Here is a 16,301-nt window from a genome sequence, read left to right on the forward strand (position 1 = left end):
AATCATTGATTCACAACTGTCGTTTACCCCCACATCAACTCTATATCTAAATCATGTTACATACACCTAAAGAACATTTCCAGAATACGCACATATCTGACACAAGACACCGCAAAAACATTAATTCATGCACTCATCATCTCCCGCATCGACTATTGCAATTCCCTCCTTACTGGTCTTCCCAAAGTCAGACTTGAACCCCTACAATCTATTTTGCACGCTGCGGCTAGACTGATTTTCCTTACAAACTGTTATTCCTCTGCTGAGCCACTCTGTCAGTCTCTACATTGGCTGCCTGTATTTCAATGAATCCAATATAAAATTCTTCTACTAACATACAAGGCCATCAACAAAATTGCACCGACAATAAGGGTGTGCACCGGGCACTTTTAGTGTTTTGTGTTTTGGGTTCTGATTAGCTTGAGGTTTTGGGTTCTGATTTGTTTTGCCAAAACACCTGACGAAAGGTTTTGGTTCTGATTTCGGGTTTTGGGTTCTGATTTATATTTAAAAAAAGCATAAAAACCACTAAAATCCAGTTTTTTGTTTTTTTTCCACTCCTACGCTATTATTAACCTCAATAACATTCAATAACAATCATTTACACTAATTTCCAGTCTATTCTGAACACCTCACAATATTGTTTTTAGTCCAAAACGTTGCACCGAGGTATCATCATCATCATCATCATCATTTATTTATATAGCGCCACTAATTCCGCAGCGCTGTACAGAGAACTCATTCACATCAGTCCCTGCCCCATTGGAGCTCACAGTCTAAATTCCCTACTATAGACACACACTCACACACACACACAGACAGAGAGGGAGAGACTAGGGTCAATTTTTTTATTTTTTATTGCAGCCAATTAACCTACCAGTATGTTTTTGGAGTGTGGGAGGAAACCCACGCAAACACAGGGAGAACATACAAACTCCACACAGATAAGGCCATGGTCGGGAATTGAACTCATGACCCCCAATGCTGTGAGGCAGACGTGCTAACCACTACGCCACTGTGCTGCCCATCTTTCTGGACTGCGTAGTGGAATGGGCACGGTACCCAATTTGGTACCGGGGCCACAATACCTCCTCCAACTGGTCTAAATTCCACTGCACATATGGCTGCTCCTACATCCTCTGCAGCATATAGAGGGTGTAGTTCGAGCGCGTCACTACCTCTTGTTTTCAACGACCACGGTACAGAGTATTCATCATTGAGATCCCATCAAGTATGTCAAAGAGAGACAGCGTCAAAGTGTTATTTGTTGACTTTGGGAACAAAAAAACTGTCCCTGTTGCAAATCTTCGTGCAATGAAGAGTGACTTTTTCATTTAAAGGCTCAAGCTTTCAAGTGTAGTGTTTATAACATCATTACACCAACATGTAAAAATCCTTTTAATTGGGATAATGGAGCCACAAAGGAAATTGCCCATATGTAATGCCCGCACAATGTTACTGGCGTTGTCTGACACCACAAATCCCCAGGAGAGTCTAAGTGGGGTAAGCCATCAACCGTCTACTCCACTGATGGCGGACACCGGATGCACGTCTAACACCAACATAGCTGTTAAGGCCGCAGTTATCCGCTTTGCCATAGGATGACTACTGTCGTACTTTGTGCTCATGGCAAACAACTGTTGGACGGTCACATAATGCCAAAAAAAGATTTGCAAGATGGAATTGTCCTTGGGCCCTCCCACCCATCCTTATGTTGTTGAAATAGGACATGCGCACTTTAACAAACCAATCATTTCAGCGAAAGGGCCTACCAAACTGTGGCTGAAATGATTGGTTTGTTTGGACCCCCACAAAACGAGCTGGCAAAGAAAAAAAAAGGTGCAAGATGGAATTGTCCCTGGGCCCTCCCACCCATCCTTATGTTGTTGAAATAGGACATGCACACTTTAACAAACCAATCATTTCAGCGACAGGGCCTACCAAACAACTGTGGCTGAAAAGATTGGTTTGTTTGGGCCCCCACACCAATAAAACAATTCATCTCTCCCTGTACAAACTAAACAGGCTCTACTGAGGCAAGATGTCGTCCTCATCCTCATCCTCCGATTCCTCTCCCCCTTCAGTGTGTACTTACTCATCCTCACACATTATCAATTCGTCCCCGCTGGACTCCACAACCACAGGTCCCTCTGTAGGATCTGGAGGCCAGTGCTGTATTTGATTGAGGAATTGATAATTCATTTTTATGAACATCATTTTTTCAACGTTCTGCGGAAGCAACCTCCTTCGCCGCTCACTGACCAGGTTCCCCGCTGCACTAAAAACTCTTTCGGAGTACACACTGGAGTGGGGACAACTCAGGTAAAATAGTGCCAGTTTGTACAGGGGCTTCTAAACTGCCTTTTTTTACTGCCAGTAACAATATGGACTGTCTGACATGTCTATTTGGATGGTGTCAGAAAAATTATCCTCCACCATATTTTCTATTGTGACAGCATCCAATGCAGCGACAGTAGACATGTCTGCAATGGTTGGCAGGTCCTTCAGTCCGGACCAGATGTTGTCTGCATCCCCGCTAGTGGGTCTTTTAGGAAAACTGAGCTTTTTCCTCGCAGCCTTAGGTGTGGAAGAAAATGAAGGTGGAGCTGTTGGCATGTCACGGTCCTCTTCAGAGGACAATTTCCTGACCAGCAGGTCTTTGCATCTCTGTAGACTTGTGTCCGCCGGAAACAGAGACACAACATACGCTTTAAACCGAGGATTGAGCACGGTGGCCAGAATGTATTCCTCTGACTTTAAAAGAGTGACCACCCTCGGATCCTGGCAAAGCGTACAAAGGGCTTCATCCACAAGAGCTACATGCTTGGTGGAATCGCAATGGTTTACCAGCGCCTCCCTCACTTTCTCCAGCTGCTTCTGCAACAGCCTGATCATGGGAATCACCTGACTCAAGCTGGCAGTGTCGGAACTGACTTCTCGTGTGGCAAGTTCAAATGGCTGGAGAACCTTGCACAACACGGAAATCAGTCTCCACTGCGCTTGACTCAGGCGCATCCCCACTCCTTTTCCTATGTCGTAGGTGGCTGTGTAGGCTTGAATGGCCTTTTGCTGCTCCTCCATCCTCTGCAGCATATAGAGGGTGGAGTTCCAGCGCGTCACAACCTCTTGTTTGAGGTGATGACAGGGCAGATTCAGCCTTTTTTGATGTTGCTCGAGTCTGCGGTAGGCACTGGCAGAATGCCGAAAGTGTCCAGCAAGCATCTCCTGCACACCCCTGTCACTCTTCAGGTAAGGCTGCACCACCAAATTAACGATGTGGGCAAAACATGGGACTTGCTGGAAATTGCCCATATGTAATGCCCGCACAATGTTAATGCCGTTGTCTGACACCAAAAATCCCCAGGAGATTCTAAGTGGGGTAAGCCACTCCAAGATTATTTCCCCCAGTTTTTCTAAGAAGTTGTCAGCGTTGTGCCTCTTACTAAAACCTGTGATACACAACGTTGCCTGCCTTGGCACGAGCAGCCGTTGTGGAGATGCTGCTACTGATGCAGCTGCTGCTGTTGCTGCGGAAGGCGATGCATCTACCCAGTGGGCTGTCACAGTCATATAGTCCTTAGTTTGCCCTGAATAACTTGTCCACATGTCCGTGGTTAAGTGGACAGTGGGTATAACCGCATTTTTCAGAGCACTGAGGAGACTTGTTCTTACTTCTCTGTACATCTTTGGTATCGCCTGCCTAGTGAAGTGGAATCTCGACGGGATTTGGTCCCGGGGACACAATACCTCCATCAACCGTCTAAATCCCACTCCACTGATGGCGGACACCGGACGCACGTCTAACACCAACATTGCTGTTATTGACGCAGTTATCCGCTTTGCCATAGGATGACTAGTGTCGTACTTGGTGCTCATGGCAAATGACTGTTGGACGGTCAATTGTTTAGTGAAAGACGTAGCGGTCTTACGACTTCCCCTCTGGGAAGATGACCGACTACCAGCAGCAGTGGCAGTAGTAGGCGTACCGCTGCAGGATTCCTCGGATGAATCCCGTATTGAAGAGGACTCAGTCTGGCTGGTGACATGACCTGCAGGACTAAATCTGATGGAGATTGTGGAGGAAGTTGACGAGGAGGGTGTTGGTGGTATGTATCCAACAGGACCAAGGGATTTAGGTGTCCCTGAACTGCTGACGGTCCTAGCCACAGGTCCTGAACTAAACACTGAATTATGAAGGTTCTTCAGGTGATGTATAAGTGAGGATGTCCCTAGGTGGCCAAGATCCTTACCCCTGCTTATTTGAGCTTTACATAAGCTACATATGGCCATACATTTGTTGTCCGGATTCGGATAAAAATAACTCCAGACAGAAGAGGTGGATTTTTTGGTCTTCTGAGCAGGCATAACGATGGGCTTTTTCATCCCATGGACAACAACTGTTTCCCCCCCTGGTGGCTCATTTATGATAACCACATCAGCACCCTCCTCGTCAAGTTCCTCCTTTAGCGCCAGCTCCATCAATATCCTCCTCCCGGTGTACAACATTCACACCTTCATTAGCCAAATCTGTAACTGGACTGTGGGTGATCCTTCCAGCATATGCAGAGGGCGTGCTGCAAATGGTTGAAGGAGCCACCTCTTCCCGTACAGTGATGGGAAGGTCAGGCTTCGCAACCACAAAAACCCTTGGACTCGCTGGACTTTGACTAGTTGTTGATAACAGCTTAAGTCTCTTAAATTTGTTAGAGGGGGGATGAGAAGTGCTTAGATCCATGGGTGAAGCTGAACCACTAGTCATGAACACGGGCCAGGGCCTAAGCCGTTCCTTGCCACTCCGTGTCGTAAATGGCATATTGGCAAGTTTACGTTTCTCCTCAGATGATTTTAATTTTCTTTTTTTGCTAGTTTTTGGGAACTTTGAGTTTTTGGATTTTACATGCCCTCTACTAGGAGATTGGGCATCGGCCTTGGCAGACGACGTTCATGGCATTTCATCATCTATGTCATGACTAGTGGCAGCAGCTTCAGCATTAGGAGGAAGTAGGTCTTGCTCTTTCCCTACTTTATCCTCCAAATTTTTGTACTCCATTATATGCAGCACTAATGAGTGTACCCCTAAACCAAACACACTTTGGAAATGCTTAAAAATTGAACGTATTAAATGTAATATAGATTGCAGTACCTATTCTCTTGCACTGCTTAAAAATTGAACGTATTAAATGTTATATAGATTGCAGTACCTATTCTCTGGAACTGCTTAAAAATTGAACGTATTAAATGTACTATAGATTGCAGTACCTATTCTCTGGAACTGCTTAAAAATTGAACGTATTAAATGTAATATAGATTGCAGTACCTATTCTCTGGAACTGCTTAAAAATTGAACGTAGTAAATGTAATATAGATTGCAGTACCTATTCTCTGGAACTGCTTAAAAAAATCAACGTAGTAAATGTAATATAGATTGCAGTACCTATTCTCTGGAACTGCTTAAAAATTGAACGTATTAAATGTAATATAGATTGCAGTACCTATTCTCTGGAACTGCTTAAAAAATCAATGTAGTAAATGTAATATAGATTGCAGTACCTATTCTCTTGCACTGCTTAAAAATTGAACGTATTAAATGTAATATAGATTGCAGTACCTATTCTCTGGAACTGCTTAAAGAATGAACTTAGTAAATGTTATATAGATTGCAGTACCTATTCTTTAGAACTGCTTAAATATTAATTTTTTTATTAATTTTGTATAATTTTTAAAATACATTTTTTTAGTAATTTTTAAGAGATTTTAATAATTATAAAATTTGTATGGACTTAGCACAACAAAGCACAGGACAAAAGCACCACTGGACTCAGCAAGGACAGAGCACTGGACACAGGCAAAAAGCACCACTGGACTCAGCAAGGACAGAGCACTGATCACGCAGGAACACCACTACCCTACACACCCTCCCTCTTCCCTGATGTCAGGCGAAATGAAGATGGTGGCCGCAAGGTGAGTATTTATGACATCCGAGTATCGCGAGATCCGACGCGAGACTTGGATGTCATAGCCTCGTTTCGGAACTTTTTGCCAGGCGGAAGTACCCGAACAGTGCTCGGATCCCGTCGGATCCGCACTGTTCGGGTGGGCTCGGATTAGCGGAATCTGAGCCCGCTCATCCTTAACCGACATACATTTCTTCACTTGTCTCGAAATATCTCCCTACTCGACACCTCCATTCTGCACAAGATCTACGTCTCTCCTCCACTCTCATCACATCCTCCCATTCTCGGTTACAGGATTTTTTCCGGGCTGCACCTACTTTGTGGAATTCCCTCCCACACACAGTAAGACTTTCCTCTAGTCTTCAAACCTTCAAGCGTTCACTGAAAACCCACCTCTTCAGACAAGGTTATGATATTCCTCAACCATCATCTTAATTTCCCTAGTTTACCCTATTACCATCCTCTACACTGCTAACGCAAGACAACAACCTTCTGACCAACATTGCAACACACATAGCCCACTCAGTACTTTTACCTTTGCAGTCTGGCTGGTCCATTGTGCAATATGATGTAGCACATGCCCTTGTGTTTCTAACTCCCATTGTCCTATAGATTGTAAGCTTTCGAGCAGGGTTCTCTTACCTATCTGTCTGTATGTATTACCCAGTATTGTCTTATTAATGTTTGTTCCCAATTGTAAAGCGCTACGGAATTTGCTGGCGCTATATAAATAAATGTTGATGATGAAGTGAATATAGTTCTATACAGAGCGTTATTTCTCTGCCTCCTAAATATGCAGTGATAATATTTGTATTAGCTATTATTTTTTATTACCTTTAGAGGTTTGAAAATATACAAAACTAGGATAACATATATACACTGCTTCTAATGAGTTGTAGCGATATGAGGGTTAGAGACTTCACTGTCCCCCAAGCTCTCTGTTTTCACTCGGGGGTGAGGGTAACATGCTGCAGTTAGCAGAGCTAGGTATGAATGAGAGTATTTTCAACTGCCTCCTAATTAGATTATCATTTATAGTTTTCTTTTTAGCAAGTTGTCTGTGTTGCAGGAACCTCTATTTGTCAGAAACTGAGGTGCAGTCCAGCGAGAATGTTGACACGCGTTTTTGCTGATGGCTTAGTCTAGGCAAACCCGATACTTGGGAAAGCAGGAATTTTTACATCCTACTTCACCAATCAGAATGCTCCGATATCTTTCCCCTTATTGGTTGACATAAATGGCTGTTTAACTGTTCACATCCCTCAAATTTAATATAGTGCAAGATTGCTTGACATGGTAATAAAATAACTTGTTTGTTTAATTATACCAATTATATAACCAGTAGATGGATGTCTATGCTCATTTATATAGTTCCTCAATGCATAGTTATATTGCATAGATTGAAAAATAGGTATATATGATTATTTAATATCATTTTCAATTATTTATTAAATCTCTTATATCATATATTATCTAGTTAACCAAAGAAACATTCAATTAATTATTTTCTTTCAGTGATTCAGTGACATTAATACTGTGATCATAACCTGGGGTGTAAATAAACTTAATTATATTGGCTGTTGGTGATGTGTATATTGATGAATTAGTGGTTATGGACCTGAGTCATTAAGGGACGCATACTGAGCGTAGCGCACATATGTGAATTGATGCACGAACCTGGGTGTTGCGATTAGCCAAAGTCAGCAAGACACGTATTGTCACATATGCAGCTTAATGACTTCAGGCGCAACTGTTCCTACCGTTTGTGCTCACGCCCATACACATCAGGAAATACTACGATGTTCATCCACAAGGCACTTTTCTGATGCACCTGCGGCAGCGAACGCTACGCTTTCGAATGCCATAGGAACATCGTCGGTGTATCTCTCAAATGTTGATTTGTGTATTACTGACTACCCTTGTTTGTTATATAGTGGTGGTTGTAATGAACATTAAAGTATGTCTTCCTCCTTGTTATGCTACTTTGTTCATCTATACCACCAATGGTCTCTGTGAATCCCAATGTGTCAGCATGCCTATTACCCTGGCACCCATGAATAGGTGGTTGTTGTTTCTACAATTGGAAAACTTTGGCACTAAGCTTGGCATTAATATGAGGTGTGCCCCTATTATACCGTGCTTGGTCTCTTCCCCCATTGCCTTTTAACCCACTGCTTTACTTAAATCAATCATAATAATATAATAATAATTTTTAAATCAAATCACACACACTAGCTTTTCTAACAAAAGAAACAATTTTAATCTACAAATAATAATAGGAACAATTTCAGTAACAGTCAAAAAGTTAATTAAACTTATTTAATAATTGTTTTAAGATATTTCATTTTTTTTTGTTTTGTTTTGCTTTTTGTATATTTTTTTGTATTTTTTTATTCTTTTTCTAGCTCATGTAGTAGCCTCTGACTCTGTGGTGTGGTTGGACCCATCAACTCCTCGTCAGCTGCAAAAAAAGAAATAAAAAAATGTACTAAATGCACTCTTAATACATTGATGTGGTGAAATTCTAGGTCTAGGTTCTTGTACATATGGGAATGCATTTTTCAAGCTCGGTACAGTGCAGAAATGGCATATTACTAAAAAACTGGGCCAACATTTTGTATTTTGCTGAACAGAATAGTAATAAGAAGTATATAGTATAATTGTGTGTGTTTGCCTATATATTTTTTTTAATTGCAAATGTTGCCAAGCAGAATCTAACCCTCTAGGCTGCAATTATCCAGATAGCCAGCTGCACACAAGACAAGAAGTGGGGGGGGAGCAGTTTCCCCATTGGGGAACTTAGGATGACTTCTCCAGTGAATGAACTCATTAGACTGAACGCCTCCCCCTCTCCCGCCACCCTCATCGCCTCATCTCCCCCCAACAACCAACTCTGGAGCTCCTTTCGCCCCACAACAGGGGAAGAAGTTCGCTCCCTTATTCTTTCCTCTCCTCCCTCCACCTGTCCTCTCAATCCCATACCCTCCCACCTCCTTCGCTCTCTTTCTCCCACTGTCTGCTCTTACCTCGCACACCTCTTCAATTTATCTCTCTCCTCTGGTGTAGTGCCCTCCTTCTATAAACATGCTCTTATCTCTCCCATCCTTAAAAAACCCAATCTTGACCCCACCTCTCTCACCAATTATCGACCTATCTCACTGCTCCCCTATGCCTCCAAATTACTTGAGCGGATTGTCTGCACCCTCCTCGCCAGTCACCTCTCTGACTTTTCCCTCCTTGACCCCCTCCAATCCGGCTACCGTCCTCTCCACTCCACTAAAACTGCCCTAGCCAAGGTTACTGATGACCTCCTATCAGCCAAATCCAAGGGTCACTTCTCCGTACTCATCCTCCTGGACCTCTCCGCAGCCTTTGACACCGTGGACCACCCCCTCCTGCTGCAAACTCTTCTCTCTCTCTGCCTCTCTGGATCTGTCCATGCCTGGTTCACCTCTTACCTCGCTAACCGCTCCTTCTCTGTATCCACGTCCGGCTCTTCCTCCCCCCCCTACCCTCTCCCTTTGGTGTCCCGCAGGGCTCTGTTCTTGGCCCTCTACTCTTCTCGCTCTATACTTCCTCCCTTGGTGGTCTCATCTCCTCCTTCGGTCTTCAGTATCACCTGTATGCTGACGACATTCAACTCTACATCTCTTCTCCTGACCTTTCTTCCGCCGTCCTCTCTCGTGTATCGGACTGCCTCTCCGCCATCTCCTCCTGGATGTCTGCTCGCTTTCTCAAAATCAATATCTCTAAAACGGAACTCATTGTCTTTCCACCGTCCAGACTTGCCATCTCTGCCCTTCCTGCCATCTTTGGCCCTCTTGCCATCACTGCCCTTTCTGCCATCTCTGCCCCTCCTGCACCCCATGCCATCCGTGCGTCCCGTTCCACCTGTGCCCCCATGCCACCCGTCAACTGCATACCACACAATCAACGTCTGCTGCACACACACACTCTGCTGCTCCACTGGCCTCTGCTTCCTCCCCACTGTTGCCTTCCACATCACGTGTTACCTGAAGCCAGACTCATCCAAGAACAGCAGCAACTATTGTACCAGCAAAGAAACAATGCAAACCAAACTAATGTGCTTTGTGTTTTTTTCCTACATTGTAGATAAAATATAGAATGATATACTTCTCAGTCACATATATTTTCTTTAGTTAAATTTTTTTTTACAGGAAAAGTAGGTGGCCATGACATATTCTTTAAATGTGACAGCAACAACCGATTCAGGAGGGCTGGGGTCAGCATCTACCACCTCCTGGCCAGCAACCTCGGCCTTTTCCACTGAAGAAACCCCACTCTTAATGGCAATGTTATGGAACACCACACACAGAGCTATGATATCGCACATAGTGCTCAGCGCATACATTAGAGCACCACCAGATCGGTCTAGGCAATGGAATCTGGCCTTTGAAAGACCAAATGCCCGCTCCGATCTTGTGGCTGTATGTGCGGAGTTGTATGTGACCTCCTGCTCCATGCGTGAGTTCAAAAGAGGAGTGAGGAGACAAGGGCGAAAAGGGTACACATTATCTCCTAGAAGGGGTAACAACAAAGTGAAAGGGAAAAATATAAGTGACAAAATTCTAGCTCCATCAAGAACACAAGAAACATGTTGGATGACAAATAGTGGCAGATTTACAAATTAGAAATAGCGCAGATAGTACTTCAGAGAAGCTTACATAATATACTCAATTTATTTTTAGCCAAGGGTAACTCCTTTTGAAATTTTGAAAGCTTTTTATATGGGGAGCTGCCCAGGTGGTATTTTTAATTGAACATCACAATTGAATGTAACTGGGATTATTATAATGCTCCATTGTAATATGTTTACTTTGCTATAAAACTTAAGACATGAATATTAACACTTTAAAGTACTACATATATGACGTATATTTAGGTTAAAAAGAATAAAACATAGTTCCTAATAGCCACGCATCACCATTCGGCCTTGTACCTCCTTGCCTCTGCTGCAATCTTTGCCATGTCCCTGATTGCCGGAAGGCAAAGGAGTCATGTGTACTCCCTGGCCACGCAGCTACCAGGTCACAAATCTGGAGAGACGTGTCACATATAGCCAGGACGTTTATAGAGTGGAAATGCTTGCAATTCAAATAAATTGCAGCATTCCCATCCGACGGGACCATGGCTACATGAGTACCATCTACTGCCCCTATGACGTGCAGAAAACCAGCTATGGTCGCAAACTGCAATTTGATCTGCACAAGGGACTCCTCACTAAATGGCAGATGTATGAATTGCCTGAGCCGCGACAGGAACGCCCACAGAACAACCTTCAGCACACAACTGAAGTGTAAAAGGTAAAAAACGTGTGCAGCGCTAATGGTCTGACTTCTCTGAATATATAAATATAAGTGGAGTATAAATCACAAGATGTCACATGTGTTCAAATTTATTGCATTTCAATAAAATACAATTGTACAGATACCTACTCGTGCTAACAATAAACAACTGAGGGAAATTTTTTTAATACTAATGAATTATAGACTGCATCACCGTGCACAGTGACAATATAAAATAAATAGAAAAGTATCTCATGGATGGACCACAGTGCTACTAGTGGATTGTAATGACAGCTGTCTAAAATGTAGCCCAAACTGCGGTATCAAACACAAAATTGCATAAAAACTATTCAAACTATTTCCCCACAGAGAAATAATACCGGTAATTGCCACAGTCCTAGAACTGCCAATAATGATGAATCACTGTTCGAAATCTAGACGTCATTGCATATCAATGTATAGCTATACGTAAAGCATGAAAAGAGCATTATGATCAAACTTGCTCATTTAATGTCTATTCTATATAGATATAGAATCTCTCTCCGTATCACAGTCTCTGGAGAATGCTCAAAAATGTCAGTGATAAGGTTTGATTACTCACTCGTCTCAAGCTGTAGTATTATACCGCTCCTTATGTCAACTCGAGATGTTGCTCTGTTAGGGATTTAACTACCTTTGACCTGTTGAATATCCGGTATAGTGGTCGGAGTATATCTTTGTAGATAATTGATAAATATCTCCTGCAAATAATGCTCGAGGTCGTGCGGACTGTAGAAGGCTGTAAAATGTTGTATACAACCATGCGGTGAGCTCAGTTACAGAGGCTGGCCGGAGCTGCGGTTCACACAGGACTGTGTGACCTCCTGGCACCCCGCACAGATTGGTAGTCTGGGTAGATAGTGACGGAGTGGAAAAAGGTACGGAGAGAATACATTTGGAACACAATCCATATAATGCCTGGTAATCCGAGAGTATCAATTCTTGTAAATAGTCATTGTAAAAAGAGACCAGCAATTGAAGAATGTATCCGGATAAATGAAATAGCAAAGAGCTAGGTATTAAAATCGTATCAGGACAACTAAATTGTTGTCTCTGGACCCCTAACGCGTTTCATTACAAAGTGTAACTTCATCAGAGGGAGTAGTCAAGATCATTAGAGGCTCACAGAGCCTTATAACCACTTCAAAATCAATTAACTAATTAGATGTTTTACAATACATTTGTGACAACTTGTGATCGTATCCAACAACATACCTCTGTATGTGTTAGTCAAAAAAGAGGCAGGTTTTATCAAGGAGACCAAAACAGCTCACAGCACAGATCATCATCTATGAGAAACATGCATATATATGGACAGTAACTTATCTAATCGGTAAACTATATAATATGTTCCTTCATAATAAAAATTATTATGAGTACAATAAATAATTATGTTGTCATTGAGTAATGGCAACATAGCCATACCAAATGAAAAATTTAGTAGTAAAAATAAGCGAAAAATTAGTTAGGGACTGACGATGAAAATGAAAAAATAAAAATAAAACATGAAATAAAAATAAAATAAAAATGGAAATGTAAATAAATATAAAAATAGAAATAAAAATAAGAAAAATAGGAAAAAAAGAGAGAATAATAATAATACAAATGATAATAATAATGATAAGTGATGGTGAAAATAAATAAATATGTGAAAATAAAAATAAAAATGAGTATAAAAATAAAGAAAAAAATGAAATGAAATAATTAAAAATAAATAAAGAATACAATAAATTATAATAAACTGGGCATAAATTTGAAAATGTGGAAATATGATAAACTGGGCATAAATTTGAAAATATGGAAATATGAATGTGAAGATAAAAAAATCACAATGCCATACAGATAACCCTGTAAACGCAAAGGTATGAAATAAGTTCACAGGAGATCAGATGAAACAATTCAATTTCATAGATTCATTTAGGCCGTCTGGATGTATGGAACTTAATCTATGTATCCAGACAACCTCCTGTTTACACAATTTGTTATATCTATCTCCCCCTCGTTCTGTAATCTTCACATGCTCTAAACCTAACACAATAAGGCAGGAGGGATCAACATCATGGACTTTCGCAAAGTGTCTTGAGACCCCATGATTAAGAAACTTGTTTATAATATTTCGTATTCAGACAACATCGGATATGGATATAAAAGGAGCATTGGAATGTTTCAGTTTTATACCTTGAAAAATACTTTTTATTGCAAGTCGAAACGCGTTGGTTTGATTTGGAGGCGAGTGAGACCCGACCGAGTGGGGCCCAGAGGTGGAGTTTGCGGTGGTGATAGAACTTTGTTACTATTACATATCATTTGTGACGTGAGTATTTCATCTGCCCAAGGTACGGGTCCATTTGCACATGTTTTTACCCGCATTGTTTTATTAAAGGGTATCACGCCAGATTTGTTCCTTTCTCTATCTTTTTGGGTGACAAAATCCGAGTATGGGATCTGGAGAAGAGAAGGAATATCCATTGATCATTTGAAGGCGTGATTATCATCACATTTGAATTACCCAAGGGATAAATACTGCCTGCATCGGTATATAATCAGCAGTGTATATGAAGGTTATCCCTTATCTACTGTATAGAAGAGTTTGTCAGACACGTCCATTCTCAGATCCCTTCTCATGTGCGTAGAGACAGCGCCATATGTATGTATACAACTGTGTGTTTTACATACAGAGGTATGTTGTCACAAGTTGTCACAAATGTATTGTATAACATCTAATTAGTTAATTGATTTTGAAGTGGTTATGAGGCTCTGTGAGCCTCTAATGATCTTGACTACTCCCTCTGATGAAGTTACACTTTGCAATGAAACGCATTAGGGGTCCAGAGACAACAATTTAGTTGTCCTGATACGATTTTAATACCTAGCTCTTTGCTGTTTCATTTATCCGGATACATTCTTCAATTGCCGGTCTCTTTTTACAATGACTATCTACAAGAATTGATACTCTCGGATTACCAGGCATTTAATGGATTGTGTTCCAATTGTATTCTCTCCGTACCTGTTTCCACTCCGTCACTATCTTCCCAGACTACCAATCTGTGCGGGGTGCCAGGAGGTCACACAGTCCTGTGTGAACCGCAGCTCCGGCCAGCCTCTGTAACTGAGCTCACCGCATGGTTGTATACAACATTTTACAGCCTTCTACAGTCCGCACGACCTCGAGCATTATTTGCAGGAGATATTTATCAATTATCTACAAAGATATACTCCGACCACTATACCGGATATTCAACAGGTCAAAGGAGTTAAATCCCTAACAGAGCAACATCTCAAGTGGGCATGTGGAGCGGTATAATACTACAGCTTGAGACGAGTGAGTAATCAATCCTTATCACTGACATTTTTGAGCATTCTCCAGAGACTGTGATACGGAGAGATTCTATATCTATATAGAATAGACATTAAATGAGCAAGTTTGATCATAATGCTCTTTTCATGCTTTACGTATAGCTATACATTGATATGCAATGACGTCTAGATTTCGAACAGTGATTCATCATTATTGGCAGTTCTAGGACTGTGGCAATTTCCGGTATTATTTCTCTGTGGGGAAATAGTTTGAATAGTTTTTATGCAATTTTGTGTTTGATACCGCAGTTTGGGCTACATTTTAGACAGCTGTCATTACAATCCACTAGTAGCACTGTGGTCCATCCATGAGATACTTCTTTATCTATTTTATATTGTGACCGCGTCACTGTGCATGGTGATGCAGTCTATGATTCATTAGTATTAACATTTTTTCCCTCAGTTGTTTATTGTTAGCACAAGTAGGTATCTGTACAATTGTATTTTATTGTAATGCAATAAATTTGAACACATGTGACATCTTGTGATTTATACTCCACTTATATTTATATATTCAGAGAAGTCAGACCATTAGCGCTGCACACGTTTTTTTCCTTTTACTTTTTGAGTTTGTTGGTGGATGCAGCCACCTTGGTGTTTTGCAGCAGCTTTGTTGTGGTCAGACAACATTGTGTATTTTATACATAGATATACCTATACACACTTAATGTGTGGGTTTCCAAAGCTTCAACACCTGTATAGTATTGATTAAATTGGCGCCTCATCAGGTACACAACTGAAGGACTTCTGGGACATCCCTGCTGCGACTCCCACAGTGGTCTGTAAAGACCTTGTGGCGCAAAAGTTCAATACCACCAATAGTTTGGTCAAAGGCGGTATTGCTGTCGGGATGTTACACAGTGGCTCCAAGTCACTCTGCACAATGTGCAGGGTGTCCAGGATGACACGAGGCGGGAGCCGATAACGATGAACTACCTCAGCATCAGACATCCCAAAGAGACTCACACATGGCCTGAAGACACCCTCCCTGGGCCGGCAACGATGGACTAGTTGCTGGTTTTAGAGGCATGGACGCTGGTTGCCCTCCTGCGCTGCCACATATGCCTTGGCTATTTATAAGAAACGCTATATTTGAGAGAGAAGGAAGCTACAAAAAATACATTACCTCATCACTTTGGAAATGTAACTCCTCTTACTTACACCTACAAGTGGGTTGGCTAAACTCATAATGGGGCTGAAAAAAAAATGAAAAAACTTATTAAATAAAACAGAGAACACAATTTGCCATTGTGCCACATGAGTAGGCATTAAACAAAGTAAAAAAAAAACAATTAAACAGACGAACACATACATATGTCTCAGGGGGGGAAAACAGTAATAAGAAAGAAAGCCAAATTATCCCTTCTCCTTATATGCTATGTAACATACAACATTTTATACCTAGGGCCATCTTACTTACCACAAAATGGGGGGTGATCCTTTGATGTAAATGTATAGAAAAGATAGGAAACATAACATAACTAGTAAACAGCCCCATGACTAGGCTAAGAAACAAAGTAAAAGCAAGCAAACTATGACATGAAACAAAGTATTAAAAAAACAAAACAAACGAGCACATACATATGTCTCAGGGGAAAAAACACAAAAACAGTATTAAAATTATAAAAACTAGGCTACAAGTAAA

This window comes from Mixophyes fleayi, chromosome 9, assembly GCF_038048845.1.
Source record: "Mixophyes fleayi isolate aMixFle1 chromosome 9, aMixFle1.hap1, whole genome shotgun sequence".
Classification (NCBI taxonomy): domain Eukaryota; kingdom Metazoa; phylum Chordata; class Amphibia; order Anura; family Limnodynastidae; genus Mixophyes; species Mixophyes fleayi.